Genomic DNA, 8,976 nt, shown 5'->3' with positions numbered 1-8,976 from the left:
TGTTCTGGATATTAACTTCTTATCAGATTCATGATCTGCAACTATGTTTTCCCATTCCATTGGTTATCTTTTTTTCTCATTGATCATGTAGTTTGCTCTGGAGAACCTTTCATTTTGATGTAGTCTCACTTGTTTAATTCTTATTTTGTTGCTTACACTTTAGGGGTTATATCCAAAAAAGCATTGCTAAGACCCATGTCGATAAGATTTTTGTTAGATTTTATTCTAGGAGTTTTATGGTTTCTGGACTTATGTTTAATTCTTTCATACATTTTGAGTTAACTTTTGTGAGTGGTATAAAGTAGGAGTTCAGTTTCATTATTTTACATGTGAAAATCCAATTTTCCCAGCACATTTTTTAAAGAGACTATCTTTTCCTCAGTGAGTATTCTTTGCCAAATATTAGTTAACTTGATATGTATGGGTTTATTTCTCAGCTCTTCATTCTTTTCCATTGGTCTATGTGTCTCTTTAATGCCAGTATTGTACTGTTTACTGATTACTGTAGCTTTATAGTATAGTTTGAAATCAGGAAGTGTAATGTCTCCTGCTTTATTTTTCTTTCTCCAGATTGCTTTGACTATTTGCGGGTCTTTGATAGTTCCATATAAATTTTAGAGTTATTTTTCCTATTTCTGTAAAAAAAAAAATGCCATTGGAATCTTGATAGGGGTTGCATTGACCTATAGATAAACACTTTAACAACATTAATTTTTACAGTACATGAACATGGATATATTTCCATTTATTTGTATCTTCTTCAGTCTTTCATCAGTGTTTTATAGTTTTCAGTATAGATCCTTCACCTCCTTGGTTAAATTTACTCCTAAATATTATATTATTTTTTATGCTATTGTGAATGAGATTGTTGTCCTTATTTATTTTTCAGATCATGTGTGGTTTTTGTGTAGACATGCTACCGATTTTTGTATGTTAATTTTGTATCCTGCAACCTTACTGAATTTGTTGATTATTTCCTATACATAAAATTGTCATCTGCAAATTGGGACAGTTTTACTTCTTCCTTTCAAATTCTGATGCCTTTTATTTCTTATTACCATCTGAATGCTTCAGCTAGGACTACCAGTACTGTGTTGTGTAGCACTAGTGAAAGGGGACATCCTGTCGCATTCCTGATGTTAGAGGAAAAACTCTCAACCCTTTCACCATTGAGTATGGTGTTAGCTTTTTGTTTTACACTTAAAGCCTTTGTCACGTTGAAGTATGGTCCATCTATACATAATTTGTTAAAAGTTTTTATCATGAACAGATGTTGAATTTTATCAAATATATTTTACACATCTATTAAGGTGATTATATAAAATTTCCTTGTTTTTCCATTCTGTGAAAGTCTTGAGTACATTTACAATTCGAAAATGCCAATCTACACAGTATCCTCTGGGATGCCAAGACTTATAGGATGAGAGATCCCATGCTCACCAATCTACTTGTATGAATTTGGTGGGTAAGATTCAGAGGGCTTCTGCAGTTTCCAATTCTCTTGGAGCATTTTTTACATTTAGATCTCCTGCAATTTTCTTTTGACATAAAGCAATTGCATATCCATGTTCAAAGAAGTGACAAAGTGAAGTGGTTTCTGGGTGAAGAATTATAGGCTTGGTGATCACTGAGTGGTTTCATTTAGACACAGGGCTTTCCCTGTCTTTGGGGTAAGGAGAGAAGGTACGAAGAAAGAGGGGTCCAACTGAGGAGATGAAAGTTACCAGGTCTGAATTTCTCTTTAAAACATAAATATTATTATGCCAAATTTTCCAAGATGGAAATGACTCTAAGAAGCATATTTCTCCTTTGATAAAATATGTTAATTCAAGGTTGTTTCACAAAATAATTGATACATTTTGTGACAATTTATTTTAAAAAGCAACAGTTCCTAAAGTTGTACATGGCTGCCCTGTATTTTCATATATCTCTAGAGGCTTAGTAACAGTGTGTATGCCATTTTGCATTTGCCATTTTTTGCTTAACATGTTTTTCATGTTTCAATACAGTCTTCCTAATTAGCATTTTGAAATTTTCCTGGCTTAAATGGACATTCCAATGAGTATCTTTTTATCTATATATTTTTGATTTTGAATTCATGCTTAAAGTTCTTTGGGGTAGGTTATCTGTACCAATCAAACCAACCACCCCTTATGGTTGTGACTCTGTAATATTATTTTGTCTTCCAAAATGCCAGGTAATTTACTTCCCTGGTCACAGAGCAGAGTACAATGATTTCAACTTAAGGTTGAATCGCACTGTTAAGGAAAGCATGAAGTCTGTCAGTTGAGTTTCAACTGTTTGAGGATAGCAAGCATGTATGGTGGTTCCTCAGCTTGAGGAAAACTCATAGGAACAGCAATTCTCATCTCTTTATATAGTAGGGATCACACTATGCCCTCATAGTTCTTGCAGGGAGTGCAAATTAATCAAGCAAGGTTATCAGGGAGCCTGTAAGAAGAAATAGAAACTATACAAAAAATGGAGTGTGAAAGCACTGTCTGCCCTGTCCATCCCCATCTTATAGAATCATCTCTACTCAGGTCCAGCTGAAATGTCCTGATTTCAAAATGTTGGCCACTAGTTCAAATTTATTATGTATAAAGCATACAGGAGGGAGTGAGGAAGGAAGGACAGAAGACAGGAAATGAACAATTGGTTTGAAACCTCTGTATACAGACTTAATAATGTATTATCTGCAGTAATTTTTTCTCTGTGGAAGTAAGGCAAGTCACAATGAGAAGATGCCTTGTAAAACTGTTAACTGGAGTTGGTACTGATATAAAAAATACAAAATGAAAGAGCTAAGCAACCAGCAACATCTAAAAGAAATGTCGTTTGCAATGATACACGGTACGCATACTTGAAAAGCAGAATTAGATTCTGGGCTCTAGCAGATGTAATTATATAGCATGATAAAGTAAGGCACAAAAAGAGTTGAACCACTCTTTCCAAATTACAAAGCTGTGAAGCATTCAGCAGTCAAGTAGTAAAAAGGAAAAAAAAAAAGTGCTTTAATTTGTGTAACCCATTTTCCCCCCAGAACAAAATGCCTAGGGTGCACGATGCTTTCAGGAGTTGCAGAATGACTGCTGTTCCTCTCCACTCATTTTCCAAGTGATTTAATTTCTTCAAAAAGATCACCTACACAGGATAGTGAGACACCCTCGATAGTGTGTCTCTTTTCAGGTTTGCCTTTGTACATGAGAAAATGTGACAGCGAGGAGGGAGGAAAAACCTGTAAATCAGGGAAGGATATTGACACGGATAAGAGAATTCAACCCTCCAAGAATGAATCTCTCCTCCTCATTGCTCAGTGTCCTGTCGAGTTTATTCTTGCATGTTTGGGGATAAGGCAAGAGTAATCCTATTTGCATGACCACCTGAAATTGTCTGCAAAGCTGCCGGCTATCAAACAAGTAGAGTGAGAGGAAAATGGAAGCATATTTAGAGGAATAAAAGACAGGAGGGTTATTAAAGCCACTGAAGAGGGCATTTTGCCATCAAGACAAAAACCCAGAAGATTCTTTACTGGGGAATAGTTTCAAGCAAAGAATGTAAACAAAAAGGACAACTAAAATTTTATGTAAATTGCCTTTTGCTAGGATAATGAAAGACTGGGGACTGGCAGGAATGACTGAATCCACGGATTTGAGTTCATTATTCCTTGTTTTTCTGTTGCCTTTGGCAGAGTCTTCAGTGCCAGTATTTCCGCAGGTTCAAAGTACACTTATGCTTAGCTAGTTCACAGGGCTCTCATCCAGAATGTGGAGATTTTAAGTGAGATACTAGGGCAGATATCTAGGTAATTCAAGCTAAGTTACTCTTGAATTTAAAATGGGCCTGGTGCTCTGGGAAGACCCAGAAGGATCTGGTAGAGAGGGAGGTGGGAGGGGGGATCGGGATGGGGAATACATGTAAATCCATGACTGATTCATATCAATGTATGACAAAAACTACTACAATATTGTAAAGTAATTAGCCTCCAACTAATAAAAATAAATGGAAAAAAAAAGAAGTGCAAAAAAAAATAAAATAAAAAAATAAAATGGCCTCACAGATGTATTGATCCTTAGGTATGTTTTTCCAACAAGCTACTGAAATTGAATTTATCACTAATATTTTCTAAGCCTGGCTGATTTGGGAAACTCCTCTAGTGAAGGACCCTGCAATGCTTCCTTGGACTAGAAAAAGTCATAATAAATAATCCTTTACAAGGCCCTGTCACTCAAATCAAGCTCTCGCCTCCTCTCCTTCCCTTATTTCCTTGATGTTAAAGTCTGCTCCTATGATAAAAAATGCTGTCTCACATTTCATATCCCTTCTAAATCTCTTCATCAGTGCCTTGCCTTGTGAAATCACACATAAACCGTATAATAGAGGTGAATAGTGTGCCCTGGAGATACCGTCCTGTAGAGAGATGGCATGATCATCATGTACATTGATTAGACAGTTACTCTGTGGCAGGCCTTGACTAGACAGACCTTTGTTGGCAAAGTGATGTCTCTGCTTTTTAATATGCTGTCTAGGTTGGTCATAACTTTTCTTCCAAGTAGTTCAGTTCAGTCACTCAGTCGTGTCCAACTCTATGCGACCCCATGAACCGCAGCATGCCAGGCCTCCCTGTCCATCACCAACTCCCGGAGTCCACCCAAACCCATGTCCGTCGAGTTGGTGATGCCATCTAACCGTCTCATCCTCTGTCATCCCCTTCTCCTCCTGCCCTCAATCTTTCCCAGCAGCAGGGTCTTTTCCAATGAGTCAGATCTTCACATCAGGTGGCCAAAGTATTGGAGTTTCAGCTTCAACATCAGTCCTTCCAATGAATACCCAGTACTGATCTTTAGGATGGACTGGTTGGATCTCCTTGCAGTCCAAGGGACTCTCAAGAGTCTTCTGCAACACCACAGTTCAAAATCATCAGTTCTTTGGCACTCAGCTTTCTTCACAGTCCAACTCTCACATCCATACATGACCACTGGAAAAACCATAGCCTTGACTAGACGGACCTTTGTTGGCAAAGTAATGTCTCTGCTTTTTAATATGCTATCCAGGTTGGTCATAACTTTCCTTCCAAGGAGTAAGCATCTTTTAACTTCATGGCTGCAATCACCATCTGCAGTGATTTTTGGAGCCCAGAAAAATAAAGTCAGCCACTGTTTCCACTGTTTCCCCATCTATTTCCCATGAAGTGATGGGACCAGATGCCATGATAGTTTTCTGATTGTTGAGCTTTAAGCCAACTTTTCCACTCTCCTCTTTCACTTTTCTCAAGAGGCTTTTTAGTTCCTCTTCGCTTTCTGCTGTAAGAGTGGTGTCATCTGCATATCTGTGGTTATTGATATTTCTCCCGGCAATCTTGATTCCAGCTTGTGCTTCTTCCAGCCCAGCATTTCTCATGGCATACTCTGCATATAAGTTAAATAAGCAGGGTGACAATATACAGCCTTTACGTACTCCTTTTCCTATTTGGAACCAGTCTGTTGTTCCATGTCCAGTTCTAACTGTTGCTTCCTGACCTGCATACAGGTTTCTCAAGAGGCAGGTCAGGTATTCTGGTATTCCCATCTCTTTCAGAATCTTGCACAGTTTGTTGTGATCCACACAGTCAAAGGCTTTGGCCTAGTCAATAAAGCAGAAATAGATATTTTTCTGGAACTCTCTTGCTTTTTCGATGATCCAGCGGATGTTGGCAATTTGATCTCTGGTTCCTCTGCCTTTTCTACAACAAGCTTGAACATCTGGAAGTTCACGGTTCACATATTGCTGCAGCCTGGTTTGGAGAATTTTGAGCATTACTTTACTGGCATGTGAGATGAGTGCAATTCTGCGGTAGTTTGAGCATTCTTTTGCCTTTCCTTTAACCAGTACTTAATAATATAAATGATGATGAAGAGAAAGACAATAGCGATGATAGGCAATGTGTGTTTGGCATTTTGCGTGTGTGTGTTTCAAGCAAAGTGCACGATACTTGACAAAGATTATAATCTTGTTCCATTAGAATAACTACTCTGCGAGATCAATACTGTTGTCAACCCAAATTTTTAATATTAGATGATGAATACCAAGGGATGTAGAAATAAATAAATTAATTAATACAGTTTGGGCTTTAGTTGTGGCACTCTGGTTGCAGAGTGTGTGGGCTCAGTAGCTGCAGCCCATGGGCTTATCACTCTGCAGCATGTGGGACCTTAGTTCTCTTGCATTGTAAGGCGGATGCTTAATCTCTGTACCACCAGAGAAGTCCCACAAATTATGTCTTATGAATGGTCATTCGATGTGTTCTGCTTGAACACAGTGAGTCCTTCTACTACATCAGAACCAGTACTTCTAAGTTTTCACCGGGCAGGTACCATATCCATCTTTGGCTTCTGAGGAATGAATGGAATATGAAGAAATTATGTAGCAAAACACAAAGGATAGCCCTGTTTGCCTGGAGTAGTGTGAGGAAATAACCAAAGAGAAGTAAACAAATTAAGGGGGAAAATACTGAATACTTCCATTAACACATTTGCAGAAGTCCTTGGGGTCTGTCCTAGCCATCTAATTGCTAAATCAAAGAGCTTCATCTGTTTTTTCTAGGGTCCCCTTAAAGCATCACACCAAAAGTGTGCTTCAAAGCATTTAATATCAAGGAGCCAGTTCCCAAGTAGATTGAGGTAATGTCTTAGGAGTTTTAGGATCTACCCATTCCAGGGGAGTACCTTGTGAATATTGCACTTAGTGGATATTTATTTATTTCAGTTTTTGATGCTTAGGAATCAAGTGGTTAACAATTAGTTTCCAATCATTATACACATTCTCTCATACCCACTGAAGCATTTTTTGTATTAGAGAAAAATATAGCAAACTCGTCAGAACAATGGTTACAGTATTACTCTTTTTCCCATCACAGTACTGTGAAACTTACTTGAGAGGAATTAAAGAATGAGGATATGGTTGTTTTAATGTGATTTAAAAAGAGGGGTAAGTCATCATTATTGTTTATTTATCTGACAAATATTGGTGGGATCCTGTTTTATGTTAGGGCTTGGCTAAACTTGCTGGAGAAAGCAAAGATGTATAAAGACATAGGAGTCATTCCATCAGTACAATGTTAATTGCAAAATTCACTATGTGGAGGATAAATATCTTTTTTTTATATTTGTTATCCACTTCATTCTCTTCATTTGCAAAGACAATGATTCTGTTAGTAAATATGTAAACAGTGGCTATTAAAGCATAAATACATCCATTTCACTACCTCTTTCCTTTTGCTAATAAAATAAATCTTCTCTATTAATAAACTTCTATGCGCAAATGTAGTTTATAGTTGAATTGCACTTAGACATGAAAAACACGCCCCGAGTGTGCAGTGCTAAAAATGATATAGGTATCTAGAAGTCTAGAAGTGAGACACTAGAGAAATTGATCACAATCCTTCGGATCTAACTTCATGGTCTTCATGGTGGTGTTTATTAAAGAATTAAAAGCACATTTATTTTCAGGACTTTTGTTACAAAAATGATAGTTTTAGTATACCCTTAGAAATTATATCTGCAATTATATTACTTAATATTTTGTTCCAATACATTTTCTCTATGAGATGTTTCCACTCATTCAGATACTGACTATAAAAGCAATATGAAATGTGGAGTTTAAGTTATGATAAAAAAAAATTTAAAACCTTATTGGCAAACAGGGAGAAGTGGCAGTTTTATATTTTCATTGCCTTCTCTAAATAACTGCCCGACCTTCTACTTCACGCTGGTAATGTAGGTAATGAATATAAATCCCTTATATATTTGTAAAGCACTTGGGTTTTTATTTGCAGTAGTAAGACAGGTGAGGTACCCTGGCCCAAGCAACTAAAATTGGAGGATAATTTTACTTTATTGAGGTGTAACGTGCATACATTGCAGCATGTAAAATGCACTAATCTTGGGCTAGATGAGTTTTTAATCCCTGTGTAATCACCACCCAGATCTAGATATGGAACATTTCCAGAGCGCCACAAAGTCCCTTCATGGCCCTCTCTAGTCAATAACCAGCCCCACAACCCCCAAAGGGTTTCCCTGGTGTCTCAGATGGTAAAGAATCTGCCTGCAATGCAGAAGACCCAGGTTCGATCCCTGGGTCAGGAAAAGCCCCTGGAGAAGGGAGTGGGAACCCCCTCTAGTATTCTTGCCTGGATAATTCAATCGACAGGTAAGCTTGGCAGGCTGCAGTCCAAGAAGCTGTAAAGAGTTGGACTGAGTGACTAATACCAATCTACCTAATCCTACTAACTACTAATGTGGCTTCTATTAACACTGATTCCTTTTGCCTGCTCTTGGATGTCATATAAGTAGAATTATGCAGTACATACTCTTTGTGTTCAGGGTTTGTTTTCCCCACTGAACAAAATGTAAAATTACTCTTTGTTGCTGTGTGTAATTGACTGTTGTGCATGGTTAATTCCTTTTCATTGTTAATGGTGTGTTTATATTGTATGTATACAACAGTGTATTTATCCATTCCTTTGGTGAAGGGTACTTGGGTTGTTTCCAGTTTTTGAAGTAGTGATCAAATACTTTAATAAAACCTTTAAAAAGGTATCAATAAACTGAAACAAAGTAAAGAATATTCAAAAGACCAAAATCTAAATAAAAGCAGAGACCAAAAGTTGACTTTAAACTTAAGGGTCTTTTACTAAACTTGGTGAACCTGAGATTCAAGTGTCCCAGCCTCTCAGATTAACAGGACAGAATAAGCCCCATCTAAGTAATTAGAACAAAGCAAAATCTAAAAGAAGCCTTCTTTATTAAGCTGTAGCCCTCCTATTGGGGTCAAGGTGAAATCGGCCTAACTCTGCAGGGGGCCGCAAAGAAAACTGCCCATTTTAAAATGAACTGCAAAGTATTGGAGAGAAAGAAATTCACGCTGACGTTTTATTTACCCAACTTAGACCCGTGTGAATTTGAAGCCCAGTTTTTACCTCCTGCTTGATCCTAAAAT

The 8,976-nt window shown here is 37.5% G+C and overlaps 1 non-coding gene across 1 annotated transcript; it reads left to right on the top strand.

Annotated features, from left to right (window-relative positions):
* Window positions 1-8,051: 8,051 nt before the first annotated feature.
* TRNAC-GCA lies at window positions 8,052-8,124 on the top strand. The gene has a single exon. It is a non-coding gene; the product is annotated as a tRNA-Cys (tRNA).
* Window positions 8,125-8,976: the final 852 nt, after the last annotated feature.

This window comes from Cervus canadensis, chromosome 22 (assembly GCF_019320065.1).
Source record: "Cervus canadensis isolate Bull #8, Minnesota chromosome 22, ASM1932006v1, whole genome shotgun sequence".
In the NCBI taxonomy this organism is placed as follows: domain Eukaryota; kingdom Metazoa; phylum Chordata; class Mammalia; order Artiodactyla; family Cervidae; genus Cervus; species Cervus canadensis.
Note: the sequence above shows the minus strand (reverse complement) of the source record. Positions and strands in the feature narration are given on the sequence as shown.